The sequence below is a fragment of the Bacillus rossius genome, chromosome 1, assembly GCF_032445375.1.
Source record: "Bacillus rossius redtenbacheri isolate Brsri chromosome 1, Brsri_v3, whole genome shotgun sequence".
Lineage (NCBI taxonomy): Eukaryota > Metazoa > Arthropoda > Insecta > Phasmatodea > Bacillidae > Bacillus > Bacillus rossius.
In genome coordinates this window covers 355,203,164-355,218,381 of record NC_086330.1, presented here as the reverse complement: position 1 = coordinate 355,218,381, position 15,218 = coordinate 355,203,164, and the positions used below count along the sequence as shown (strand labels likewise).

Sequence of the window (15,218 nt, the reverse complement as noted above, 5' to 3'; positions counted from 1 at the left end):
TTGGCAAACACTTAGATCATGAGTGGTATACATGTTTTCAACTTATTTTGTCTTGATGAATCTGCAGCCAAAGTTATATTGAATTTAGACTCGTTGTTTGTAAGTTACTGGCATTAGTATGCAGGATATGGTTACCACTGCACATTAAAAATGCTTTTGTTTTACGTATTGTTTGTTTTACTTCCCGTCGGCATTTGCCGAAGTTAATAAATATACAGAAACCTACTACCCACCCAACCACCCCCTAAAGACTACTCCAATAGGGAACTTTCACCAACATGGGAGTCTCTACAAAGTGTCCTTGGTTACAAGACCGAGAAATATATATATATATATATATATATATATATATATATATATATATATATATATATATATATATATTCTAAATGGGCGCCAGGCCGCGACCGTGCAACTTCGAGAATTTTTTTGTTGTAAAAGTAAAAAAAAATGGATTAGGTCTACGTATGTAAATAAAATAATAGCAAATTTTTATTTTTCGGAGGTTTGCGTTAGGGGAGGAGGGGGAGATGTTTTCGCGCCTAAAGGTGATCGTAATTAAAGTGAAAGGCTGGTTAGAAGCGGAGAACTTGGGATATGTTCGGAACTGTTCGAGCGTCAGACGCCATCTCAAAAATAAATGACTTTCTGTCGCTGCCGTTTGTCACAAACCTAATGGAACTTGGGCATTATGAGACAACAGCGAACCGTCTGTTGTTAGTAACGGGCACGATTTTCGTAGTGTTGTGAAAAAATAATACGTATGAGGTTTATGAAGAGTATGTTGACAGTAAAAAGGCGAGAAAATTTTAGGAAAGAGACGGTGAAAACGAGAGCCGGAATACAGGACTTTAATGAGATCATTTTAAAAGCAAGAATAAGATGGTATGGCCATGTTCAGAGAATGGGAAAAAGAGAGTCTGCTTGGGAAAGTGATGAAGTCAACGAAGAAGGGGGGAAGAGCAGATAATTAAAGGAGGGCGTGAAGGAAGAGAGAAGAAGAATAAAACAGATGTAAGCTGGAGGCATTTTTACTTTGCTGACCCGGCCACTGGCTGGAAGCAGATGATAAAAAGCAAGTTTTACGATTACAGTATTTTATCTAGCTCACTTTCCTGGACAGTTTTCGAACAAAAAAAAGTTTCGCAACGCCGCCACCCCCCTCCCCTTTTCATCCAATTCCTAGCCCCGGTTGTGAAGGACGCGAAACGCGCCACAGCAACCCCCTCGTATTGTCTGACGAGGAGGGTGATCACCCTCCCCCCCCCCCCCCCCCATCAAAACAAGGACGATGACGTGTCCTTCGAACAAGACGCCCCCCCCCTCCCCCAAAACACACACGTGCGCACGCGCACAACGCACACAAAGCGACGACATGCAGCGCATGAGCGTACGCGGAATTTCCATTCGGAGGGGGTAGGGAAGGGGAAAACCACTTTCCACGCTGTGTGCTTTCAAATGGAGGTAAAGAGTTCCGTATCCCATATGCATCTATCTTTTGATCCTTACCATTTTAATTTAGTACGTCGCAAGATCCTGGACATAAACACACACTTGTTATATATGACAATCAATTATGATCGTAAAATGTAAAAAAACGAAATGAGAAAAATTTCCACAAGACCAGACATAATCGTTTGTATTGTGATAGACGAGTTTTTTGCTTCATGTTATCATAGGATTCGGGGTTAAACTCGGATACGTGATACGAAACTATTACATTATATAGGCCTATACTTACATATAATTATACACATAAAAAAATTTTTTTTAGGATTTTGCATAACCCCTTATGCATCGTGTAGCTATTTCATATAACTCTGCCTAATTATCACAAAGCAGTGTGTCGCTTGCGAAATAACGTACCCCAATGTTTTTCAAGCCATTAATGAAACTAAAAAGTTTCTTCACTCGCGAATTTTACTAAGTTGCATCACAGGATGTCTACAAATAACTAAACCAATTTCAGTACTTTGTTACGTACTTTTAATACCACTTTTACTGAAGCCTTTTTTTAGTAGCAGGGTCGTTTCCATATAAAATCAAAATAAAGTACGTTTATTCAAAAGACGTCTACCAAAGTAGGGTTGTACCGACTTAAATAGGAAGCTGAAACATTTTCAGAGATGATTTTTCACATGGTTTAAAGTGGACTTTCTTCAAATTATTTGCATTTAAACTGTCAGACTGTAAACGGAAACGTAACGTGACTTACAGGTTACAGCACAGTCACTGTTTATTGACTTTTTTCCTTCGTGAATTTCATTATCAGTCCTTCAGTTTATTTACTATTTCCAAGACTTCCGTGACTTTTGAGACATGTGGACACCCTGATGTCAAAGTTTCCTAAAATCGGTTTAACCGGGCTGCAAATCATTCAAAATATTATGTAATAATTACATTATACTGAAAACTTTTTATCTCCTCCCTCCTTAAAATCTACACCATTTTTTTTTTTAATCCATGAACTTTGAAGGGTTATAATATAAATAAAATAATTTTTGGCACAGATCAAAAAATATATACGTTCTAGTTCGTAAATCATATATACGTTTACCGTAATCGGCGGGGCATTAACTAACGTAACGTCGATCTATGAGAGGAAGGGAATGAATAGCATTAAGTAAATCATTCTGATTTTTTTTAAATATTTTTCGGTTGCCCCCACAACTGCCACTAGCCTTCTACTTACGCCGCGAGAACCCGGCAGTCAGCGCCGCCCGCGGAAGCACACGGAAACAAAAGCACGCCAGTTCCCAACCCGCAGCACAACACGACTGCCGGCGCGCGAAGCCCGCACAACAATGCCGGGCAGGGGGACGCCGGCGGCTATGGCGGTCAGGGCGGCCAACCTCCGCCCCGCGCCGACACCACTATTACCCATCACGCAAACATCACCCCTCCCCCGGGGTACCGCGGCCAATAGGCTCTCTTGGGGGAGAGTGACTCCTTTCAAACGGTCCTCGCTGCCCTCCCTAATGTGCTTGGACCGTTACCTTCCCTTTCCCCTCGCCCATTCAACACTGACATCACCCACTAGCACTGCTGCCAACCGTTAAACAAGCGAAACTGCGTGCGCCTGACACTCAACTATTATATATTCATGTGTAAATATACGTGACAATTAAGTATTAATAAAAGTACAACAGTTTTTAACATTACTCGCAATGCCTAACCGAACAAGTCAACATGATTCAATTGAGCGAGTTTACTTGCAACGAGGACATTAGCAGGCGAATTTAATTCAGGCTATATATATACACAGATATTAATACATACATGACTTACACAAACACGCTCAAAGATTCACGCTAACTTGTTAACTCGCTGCTCACTTTGGCATAACGAGTAAAGTAGTTGTCAACTGGTATACTTTCATAGATACTCAATTACCATTTCTGTGTTCTCATTGGTTATCGATGTATCTATTACGGACAAAAGTACGGCAATGCTATTAATAATAAGTTGGTTCCATTTTATTTCATTAAAATTTATATAAAAAAATAGAAAAAAACAAAGAAGGCGACAAAAAATGTGATTCAGAATATACCTATAAATGTATACATTACCACTCACCAAAGCCCCTAACGAGAGTGTAAGCGAGTTTTATAATAGAAGCTCGCTGAAATAAGCACAATACGATCACACGCACATAAGTTTTATATTACGTCTATAGCTTTTAATCCCGCCCCATACAATCGAGGTTTAATGAGCTGAGAATCTCTTTCAAATACTCCCCGCTTCCCCGCATTAACGTTTTAAACCCCACCTCCCAACCTTTTTTCCCCGCCTCACACACACACACACGGACGCACACAACCCTTTTTTATACTGCCCATCACCCTGACCACCACGTTCCCATACTAGCATTGCTACCAACCTCCTACACAAGAGTCGATTACGTAAGTTTAACTGGCCCGCCCTCTGCTAGCAGTAAAGATCGTTAATTACCTGTTAGTGGTCAAGCAAAAATTAGCCCATTGGATGATTCGTGGCATTACAGCTACTCCAAACAATCGGAATCAATACTCTCACGTTTTATACGTGTGTATTTAGAATTACATAAACTTTAACTTAGCCTAGGACGCTCCCTTTACAGTTGATGGTGTAAAAGGGCCCAGTAACTTAATATTTACAAACGCCTTCCTGAGCGAGATAAAAGCGTAACTGATTCCAAACCCATCCTGATTCGCAGGAATGCACTATCGCTAAGCTAAACCCAAGATTATTTGCACTACAACCTTTCAACGAAGATTGCCCTTCAAATAAGCGAAATATTCTTCATATCTCCAAACAACTGGATCTTCGAAGATTGTAAACTTGTAAGTTCTATGTTCAGTTGTAAACAGGGTAAACATGTACCTGTAAATGATAAGCGAGCTTTTTTGCTGTAGAAGGTTTATTTTTAATACTGCAATATGTTCTTCATATTGTTACGAGGACTCTAGCGATTGGGCTGGCCAGTCAGCTCACGCACCTGCCTGCCGATGGGCTGCGACACAGTTAGCGCCCATCCCTCCATTACCGCTACACGCCTAATACAACCAGCAGAGGCGCCTCGCTGCGCCCTTCCCCTTGCCATTCCGCTTTCACATTCTCTGTGGCTCTCGAGTGTTCGGCACGTTTCCAGAGCCCCGTCTGCGCGAAGAGAAGCCTAAGATGTACATCAAGTTCTGTCCCTGCCCGAACACGCCCGAATATTCACGTTCGACCAACCTCGGGATTTGTTTTATTTTTGCGCAGGAAAAATGAATTCAAATATTAAAAGTGGTCGGTTAGGTTAGCTACCTTAAAACACTTTTAAACACTATGGACGGTTAGTTAGGTTAGTATAGCTACATTAAAATAAACAGAAATATAAATATATATAAATAAACCCGAGGTTGGCCGAAGGTGAATATTCGGGCGTGTTCGGGCAGGAACAGAACTTGATGTACATCTTAGGCTTCCCCTGCGCGAAGTGGCTTGACGACGCCATTGTTGAGACGGGGATTCTGTTGACGCGACACTTCGGAGGACTTGGCAGGTGTATAAACGGAGGGACTGGCCCTTGGCGAGCGATAGCGGGCGGCGAGCGGCGGGGACTTCGTGTGTGAGGATTAATGCATCGGGGACAGAACAACCTGGTGATGTGTGTGCGGCGGACGAGTGAGTAGTGTGAGGCAGTGTGTCGGGACAGAGGTGCGCGGTAAGAGACGAGCAGTAGAGAGCGCCACTGTAGATTCGAGCTCCAGTGGGGAGTGTTAACTGCGAACCTAATGAAAGATTGATTAATTGAAGTATAAACTTAACGAATAGTTTAAATATTAGGTAATAATTAAAACTGTATCTTATTAATTGGGCTATCCTTTCCGAACCTGTTTTCCCGCACATAACAATAATTGAAGGAGAACATTTTTAACAGCGTGTAAGTGTACTTGTCTAGACGACGTATTTTTACATGTACAGTCACTACTGTGGCGAGCCAGAAATTGAGGTGGATACGTTATACAAGATTTGGGTTGGGTTTGGGGGGTACAAATTAACTTTATTTTCGCGCCCAATCGACAGGAAGAGACTAAAACGTCTAGCACGGTTGCATATGTAACGATTTCTCATTGTAAAGTCTGAGATATATGCTGGATGTAACTACTTTTCTGAATAAAAGAATTTTGAAACCAACCAAAAAAAAAAATTGTTTGGTAGCCTGGAAGAAACTCGCTAATAAAAATGGTGAAAATTCTATCATGAAGCGAGTATTGTTAAACAAAAAGATGCTAACAACACGCCAGCAAAGAATTACCGTTGAACTTCATTATAACAAAAAATAATGTTTTGCTACCCAAATGGGAAAGATAAGATAGTGTTGGAATGAAGATGTCGGTGAGCAGCTCAGAGCAGGGGAACGTGTCTCTGAAGACTCGCACAAGAGCATCGACACGAATGGAGGACATTCACTCGTGTTCGAAACACGCGAAGGGAATCAACAATTCATGCTAACGCGACACGTGGTTTTCAGTCTGACCTGAATAATTCACTGAAGATCTTGACAAGCGATTCGGAGCTGATGAATGCACGCACATCAGCATGTTTTCAGACATCCTGCATTTATACTTTGCAATACAGCGCGGATGAATTGCAAATACGATGGTGTTTACCTACGTCGTGTAATGTATGTATTACAGTCCTCTAAAAAAAAAGGTTGCCCCGAGACAGTTTTGAGGGCGATGTAGTACAACACAACAACAATAGTTAGGTTGATTCATATTGGTGATGTTTGATATTTATTTGAGATTGATACTGATGGTGAATGATATTGATAATGAGATATATTGATGACGATGTTTCTGAGTAATATGCAACTTCTATACAAAATCTAATCCCCTCCCTTAGAGAATGAATTTTCAAAAATCCTTTCTTAGTGCTCCTACATTATATAAGGAACTCCTATGCAAAATGCCATGCTTCTAGACCCGCCGGTTTCAGCTGTTCTTTGTCTGTCAGTCAGTGTTAAGAGTTTTATTAAGTAGATCTTAGATAATTGTGGACTGCCCCCTTTAGGCAAAAGCCCATGCGATTCCACCAATTTGGAAGAGAGAGAGAGAAGAGGGGTACAGTCCACTGCGAGTTGGCATCCCAAGAGCCTTGAGAACAGAGGCAGTGACAGGCGCAAAAACCTGTCAAGGGTAGTAGTGAATGAGTCATTACAGTACCTAGTTGACAACTTGGCCACTTAACAACACTTAGCGCTGTTCGCCTTGTTCACTTCTGGCATTGGGAACTGTTTCTGCCTAGTTGACGATGCAAGTAATTACCGATACAGTAAGTAGTATAGTCCCGCTAGTCCGGGCACAGGCTCGTCCGGAAATCCGGTTTATCCGGACGGTATTTAAAAAAGATTTATTATGATTTACTAATTTTTGAATTACGTCTACGTGTACAAAAGTATTACAGCTAAAATTAAGCTGAACAAAAAGTTGGATTTATGAAGGGTAAAAACATAGAATTTTACTGTTTTATCACCTAAATCTTGTACTAAGTGAATTTTAAGTTCTGTTTAATCCGGATTTTCGGTGATCCTAGACAGGTCCAATATAGTCCGAATTAGCGAGAATCTACTATGCATATTTTTTTTTTTTTTTCATTTCCTCGCATGCAATATATTTTCTTCAGTCTGAACACCATATTTACTGAGATTGTGTTTCTTTTTTTTTACGCCCACTAAGTAATTTTTAACACAGTTCTCCTCTATGTTTCCATTTCATTATACCTACTCCATGCTGCGGTGTCGTGAGCCGCGAGCTTCTGAAACGGCGAAGCCCCTGCACTGCTCCGCGCATGCGCTCCTGCGGTGGCCGTTACAATGCCACAGGACACGACAACATCCACATTCAAAGCCTAGGATTCACCAGGCCCCGATCAGTCCCTAATGCATCCTAACGAAGTTCGCCGCTTCAGTGTTGGAATAAAAAAAGGGGGGGGGGGGGGGGTTGTCTGTAAAGTCGGTTTAAGGACGATAATTTTACGCGATAACGTCATAAGAAAACATTGATGAAAAACTGCATGCTTTTTAATTTTCATATATTATTTACAGTTTTTGCAAATTTAATTTAAATAATTTGTTTAAATATAATCACGAACAATTATTAGTTATAGAAATAAACTGAAATCAAATCAAAGTCAATATATTGTTAATTTGAAATGACGATATTAGACAAATAAATAAAAAAATTTAAATTGCTGCTTTTAAAAAGCCCGCCTTAACCTGTTTGATATTAAAGATTTTCTCACACGGTGGTCGGCCGGTTCTTGCACGCTTGGCTCAGGTGGAACGTGACAATGAGTCATGCTTTTTCGTGCGTGCAGCCGGAGTACATAGATTTATAAGACGTTATCACGTCAAAAACATCAAGTTACGAGAATTTATTGTTTTCTACGATTTTTAGAGGTTGTTTTTTTTTTTTTTTTTTTTTTTTTTAAATTTCGTTTACCTTACTTAACCAAACTTTCATTTTTGTAGAGATTACCAGCTCAGGTTTTTTGGACAAACACCAAACCCAAATAAATTGACTATTTTAAGATGACCAAAACTTAACTTCGATTAATATCTTTAAAAATAAATAGAACCAATCATCCTAATAAAAATTAAAGAACTAAATTTTGCGGGAATTGTGTTTAGTAACGATTTCACAATTATGTAACTGAAAACGTACCCAACTTTTCATTTTTGTTAAGATAACCTACACGTGCGAAAACCCTCCTCCATTCCCAAACATTCTAAAAAAGAAGAAGAAAAATTTACGAGAATTTTACTTGCGTAACACTTAACCTAACTAAATTTACTTTTATAACAAAAAAAAAATGGTATGCACGAACGCGCATCATTTGGGCGTCTGACTCGGGGTAAGTGAATGTTAGGTTTCTCCATCGTCACCGCGATGTACCAAAAACACGAAAACAGGTTGATCGATAAGCGAGGCTGTGTGAACATAACTGGAAGCGAGGTGTGTGCGGCACGTAATAGCAGGCAAATAAGAGAACGAAAATAATTATTTGGTGGTTTTCCCCAGTGCAATTAACCCCCATTTCACTAACGTTTACTATTTCCCAAACACGGCATTCGAGGCCACAAGTTGTCACAGTTAACACCATCCTCTAAACATTTAACAACGCAGGCTCTTAAGAATAACATAAGCACTACAGTAACCAAATGTTTTTGAAACGTCGAAGGCCGTGGCAGATTCTTTTCCCAAAAACCCTCTTCCAAAGTAATGATATTGTTGTCAACGAGACACAAGGGGAGTTTCGGAGGCAAATAACTCCTCGTGCATCTTAGAAGAAATGTTCGGCAACGACTCCCGAGGCAGAAAAGAATTACGGAAATTCTCGGAGGATCGGATCCATTTTACAGAGAATTAACTGTACATTTCCGTGAGGTTTACGTTAAATTTCCAAACTTTTTTTTTAATGATGAAGTGATCACTTTACCCATCAGAAGCCTGTGATTCACAACAGCGCATTCCGTGGCACGAACAGTTCCGAAGTTCATTTCAGTTCGTCGCTCGCTCGTGAAACTTCGGTAGCACATAAAAACGCGCGGGAATGTTATCCATTTCGTCTTTCGTAGTCTTTAGAAACGGATGAATGAGAGAATTGAGAAGCTACATTATAAATTCTTTAAAATAGTTGTGACCGTTGTTAATGTAAGCTGCAACAAAAGTACAGTAAAATAATGTGATTACCTACATTTAAAATACTCTAAAATGAATAATTAGTTACGTTAAGATGGTTAAATTTAATATTGATAATTCCTAACGAACCACTTAAATTATTTTCAAATATTTTTAATGTAATTAAACGAACCCAACCAGCTATTCACTCTTTTAAATTATTTTTATATGTAACTAACCTAACATAACGGACCATTAACATATCATAAATTTGTAATATTTAAACCTAACTTAACCACTCGTTAAAATGGTAAATTACCAACATATGAGTTTTTATATTTTTATTTTCAAAAAAAAGTAGCTTCCCATCAGAATTAATGTGTTAAACAATAAACATAAAACGTATAACCAAAAATAACAAGTATTATATAAATTTAATTTACAGTCAAATCATCAACGCGTTGGTTTTAATTAATGAGAGAAAAAATGTATGCGTGGAGTCCACACATGACGGAATTTAAACTTTTTGGTTATTAGGTATAGAGAAATGAATTATTAAACATTTTTTATTGACAAAGAGATAATAATTGAGAATAGTAAGGATGCGGGTATGACCTCAAATTAAAAAAAAACTTTTTCTGCGCCCTGTACTGTCGCATTCATTCACATGCATTTTTTTTGCGCATCTTTTGGCGGTTTATCCCCACGTTGCCTTTAATACCTCTTATCTGCTTCTGCATTTTTAATACTTTTAGGCATGATGTTAAACCACGATCTCCAGCTGAATAAAATGGAACAAAAAAAACATTCCAATCGAATATAAATTTCACTTATAAACTCCATCTCACAAGTCTGCAGGTCCTTTTTAACATTTCAAAACACTGTTCACATTCCAAAAATAAATAACACTTTAAAAGCGAACTTCTTAAGATTATACGTCTTTTTTTACAATATCAATTTTAATATTTACATAAAAATGAATTATACTTATTACGTTAATTGCACAAATAAATAACTCTTTCCATGCGAATAAACAAATTGTAGATACTTTAAATAAAATAAATATGGTAGCGTAAATCGTTAGCCGTTACGAAAACTGAGGAGTAGACTAACACAGCAGCGTTACGAGAATTCCGTACAACTGCTGCGTCATTTCTGCCTCTACCCTGCCGTCTCCCCTTCCGGCCGTTACAACTAGCATACAGAATGCTATGCTACGTACCTATCCCCCCCCCCTCCTTTTTCGTATTCCCATTCGACCGCTAAGTGCATGCGTTGGGAGTGGCGTCGCCGCTGACGCACTTTCCTCGGTTACCGGTTCCCCCACGCCACGATCTATTTCCCTCGTGCGATCGGAATTTTCACTTCAAAAATCGGTATACGCACGAACGCCAGGCGAACGCGGCCTCAGAATGGACCAGAGTAAATCTTAGGTTTCCCCTTGAGAGAGAGAGAGAGAGAGAGAGAGAGAGAGAGAGAAAGAGAGATAGAGAGAAAGAGAGAAAGAGAAAAAAAGAAAGAGAAAGAGAAAAAGAGAGAAAGAGAAAGAGAAAAAGAGAGAGAGAGAAAAAGAGAAAGAGAAAGAGAGAAAGAGAGAAAGAGAGAAAGAGAAAGAGAAAGAGAAAGAGAGAAAGAGAGAAAGAGAAAGAGAGCGAGAGAGAAAGCCTGAAAGAGAGAGCGAGAGAGAGAGAGATAGAACCCGTCACCAGTGGTTAGGTGCTAATTCTTTGATACCCTGTCAACTCGCGGATGTCTCCCAAGCACTAGGCACCCGTCTGGGTACGGGAATCACATGCAGAGATACGGTGTGCGCGATGCCTTCATGCGACTTGGAGATGCCTTGCCACGCAGCTACCTGTTACTGATATTGCTACCGTTCCCTACCGATTCAAAAATTCCCGTTAGTCTTGACACGTTATCGGAAATGACACGGAACTTCAGTTCTTAATTATTGAATACTATAAAATTACTAGATAGTAATAAGGCTCTTAAGGCGGCCGTTGAAAAATAATGGGGAAAAAAACGTTAAATTAGAAAACACGAAATATTTACTAAAAATTATATTTCTTTTAATACCTATTCCGCAAATGAAAATTATTTCTTTTATAAATAATATTTGGGGGAAAAATATATTTTTAATTAAGAACGTCTTGAAAAACTAAATAGCGTGTTAAATGTATCTGGTCATTCCTTGCTGTGGATTCGATTCAATATACACCTTCACTTGACTTTCAACTCTTGATCGTGACAAAGCCACATACAGTGACTCGCCAGCGGCCAAAACGTGGCAAACTAAGCCACGGCTCGCTACTTTTTTTTTCTCACTGAAAAATGCTGAAACTATCTGCCTCGTCAGAATATGGCGCTATGCCCGCCCATGCTTATTATCGTTGCGCCACGGACTCGGCAGCAATGCCAGGAGGAACAGGTTAGCAAAGAGCAATGAAAATGATACACTGTAAGCGCATGAAAACAGAATTCATACAGCGTTAAAGAGTCAATCAAAGAGTCAGTGATAAGCATATTTATATTATGTATTGACTGTAGAATGTAAAATTTAATGAACAAATAAAGTTAGACTGATATTTTACGCCCTAACATTTTCAGTTCTGTAGATTTTTCAGACAATATGTGCTGGTTTAAAGAAACAACATTTAATATTTTGGCACACATTCATTCGCCAAACTTTGAATTGACGGGGGGGGAAGGGGGGCGGGAAATCATAGTTACATAATAACATTTACAGGCTACCAGTTGCAATGACTGTGTTGCCCATATAAAGTGTTGCCCATACTAGGTAATAAATAAAATATGATAAACAGTTCATCCACACGATGTTGTAAAATCGGTAATAAATAATTGTTAATGACATGCTGATACATGCTATTTCACAACATAAATAGTAGCTTCTCGGGAGAAGCTAAAACCTTTTTATTGTGCTGTTCCACAATAAATATTATTTTTCAGTATCCTACATACCACTGCCACTTTCACATAAATGATCTATATGGTTTCAACAGAAATGCCAAATAAAAATTAATAGCCATTCAGCATAAGTAATGTGCATGCGATACAAAGACTTTCTTCCGTAAATTGCACAGTAATAAAAACAACATGGGTGAGTGGTCACCACGCCCGTTAAAAGTGAAACTTCATAGAGGAATAGGAAACTTTATAAGGTACACAAAATATTTGAAACATGTGTAAAAGTGTTCAAGTATACAAACGTGTACAGGTGAGTTTATATGCACACGAGCAAGTAGGTATGCGAGTACGCAATTAAATTCCGCAATTATACAATCCCGCAAGGTTGCAAGTGTTCTGTAATGCAAAAAATTTCATTGAACGCTGCTGCAGACATCTTTCTGGATAGCTAGAATATTCGTCTTAAATTACGTACACAATGGAGGTTCACACTGGAGGTTCAAAACTGTAAGAAACATGGCGACGGAAACACCTGCAAGGTCTTACAGAGGCCTGAATATCTACTTTATTCTTATTCCTCTTCCCCCTTCCTGACTGCTATATCGAGCGCCCCACTCCTTACCATCGCGCTTCTTGCTTGTTTGTTTGTTTTGTTTTGTTTTTTCGTTTCGCTATGACGAGACATTGCCTCGACACACCCTTCCGGCTGTAAAGAATCTTTGCTTGAAAAAAAATTAAAGTTAATTATAATTAATTAAAATTAATTATAATTAAATAGGCTATTCCTTATAATGGCACACTAAAGTTACGCCGTGTGGCTAGCAGGACGCCACGTAGGAAGACACTTGTGTGAGCTCGGGTGTGTCGGAACCCGAAGAAATCTGACTAATGACGCCGTAAGAGATAGCCGTCTTTCAAGCTAGATGGCCTCTCTCATATGTTAGGCTGGGTTCACGATTTTATAAACATACACGAGTGCATATGACCTGTGTTCCTTTCCGCCAATGAAATATCACGATGTATCCGACCGTGACATGTGACCAGCAGTTTGTGAACACAGTTTTTGAACAAAAAATATGTAAAAATCTTGGCTCTCGAGATACGGCATTTGGTAGGAGTAATTTCGTGAATAAAATGGAAGTCGCTTGGAACGGAAATGTGTAATCTCGGTGCTGCCATCTGTGGCGAATGGCCCAAACCAAACTTCATAAAGTCAAAGGAAAACTTTAAAGTCTTAACTGTTTAATGACTTTTAACATTATGGGCAGTATTTTAATAAAACTCCTGTCGAAAATTAGGTCCAAAGCCTGAGTTTACTATTTCTTAAAATTATTTTTCGCTTTTATCGGGGCTGTTTCATTATATAGTTTAAAATTTTCGCTCTGCAAGTGGAATGATTCGATGGTGCACGTAGCTGCTCCGTAAGCGAATTCTAAGGGCGGGTGCGGAAACTGCTTTTGATTACGTCACTAAATGTAGTTGAAAACACAATTTTCTAATATTTATCACGCTCGGTATTATTTTAAAGAATTCTAAGTTAAATTTCGTGACCAAGTTACATGTTATACGTTTATTTGCAACACGAGAACGCGTTTTTTTTTGTATTTACATTTATTTCTGGTGAATTTTTCTAAGTAATTGCATTAAATTTTTTTTAATTATCAGAGGCATTGTAATATCTCGACAATGTCTTGCCACAATATGACATAAATATAAACATTCCTCAAGTCCCGCCAAAATGGCACCTTTACTCTTATCTCGCTGGATGTTGTGCCATGCGTATATATTTATTTCCTTCGTAGGCGCACGACCTGTCTCCCATGCACACGAACAGTCCTTAGCGCTGTCGTGAATCAGTAGGTTCGAAAACACGGGGTGTCAAATCTGGTGCACGCGACATAATATTACTATAACTTTTTTGACGTGACGTCTAATAAATCGATGGACGCCGGCTGCACGCACGAAAGTGTCCCGTTACGCAAATTGTTACGTTACGCTGTGTCCCGTTACGCTCATTGTTCCGTTACGCTGTGTTCTGTTACGCTGTCGGCGAGTGCAGTAATAATAGGTTATGTTACAACTGACTAAAAAATTATGGTGATTCATATAATTGATGATAGATATTTGATTACAATTTATTTATTTGAAAACTTGTTCATAATTATATTTAAACTTTATAGCTAAACGCCAGTTTTTTTTTTAAATTAATTACAAGTCATCTACACGTGAACTGTTTCGACAACTGTTTATAAAGTGAAGTGAAAAGTTAATGTGGTTTTCATTGCTTATTACAACAACAATTTCGGCAATAAAGGTTAATTATTCTTGCATTTTAAAAATCTGAGTACTAGTATAATTTCAAGTATTTATTCTTTTATTATTAAAATAAAAATGATTCAATTTTATTCATAAAAGTATGCAATCATTTCATCGATGTTTTGTTATGACGTTGTCACGTTAAACTATCGTCCGTAAACCGACTTTACAAACAACCAATTTTTTTTTTTAATTGTAAAATCAGCTTAACTCATGCGCGTGGACGTAACAACGCCCTTGCGACGACACTTCTTCCGGACTCTCTTCCGCGCTGGACCATTAGGAGACGTAGGAGTGTCTCGAATAAATTATGTGTGCGCACACACGCGCTGCTTTGTGGTCAGGATTCAAACGAGGAAGGAACCTAATGTCCCGTCACGGCAGGCGCTGTGACAGCTGAAGGGAGTGTTTGTGAAGAGCTGTTCATTCATTCATTCCAACGTGCGGCTTAAAACAACGTACACACACAAACCCTTCCAAAGTATCTATTTGTTCGGAACAAAGACTGCGTTTCAAATGAATTAATGATCCAATGGCGAATCGTCCAACGTTTACGTAAGAAACCATTGAACGTTTATAACAAATATGTCCACAGTAAGAGTTTATATACTTCATTAGGTCTATGCATCGCACGCACATTAAATATGCAGATTAATTATCAATTTTTTACCTTAGCACTCCTGTTAAACCTTATTGGCGTTCGATAATACGGCAAAATCGCTAATCCAATACGACCGTTTACTGTAATAAGAAATTTAAAAAATAATTCAAACCAATGATATTATAAGCATGGGATAGGATGATTTTGTGTGTGGCCTACTTACTTTT

At 38.8% G+C, this 15,218-nt stretch overlaps 1 protein-coding gene across 9 annotated transcripts in view; it reads right to left on the bottom strand.

The window, feature by feature from the left end:
* LOC134528262 (echinoderm microtubule-associated protein-like 2) overlaps positions 1 to 15,218 on the bottom strand; it is a 253,916-nt gene that overhangs the window by 134,457 nt on the left and 104,241 nt on the right. For 2 of the 9 annotated variants that reach the window (XM_063361733.1, XM_063361737.1), the window contains exon 1: positions 2,693 to 2,812. The exons of 4 other annotated variants lie outside the window; for them this stretch is intronic. The gene's annotated coding sequence lies outside the window, so the exon portion shown is untranslated. Of the gene's footprint in view, positions 1 to 2,692; positions 2,813 to 15,218 lie in introns of those variants that run through there. 3 more of the 9 variants (XM_063361725.1, XM_063361730.1, XM_063361726.1) reach the window with 2 other exon arrangements.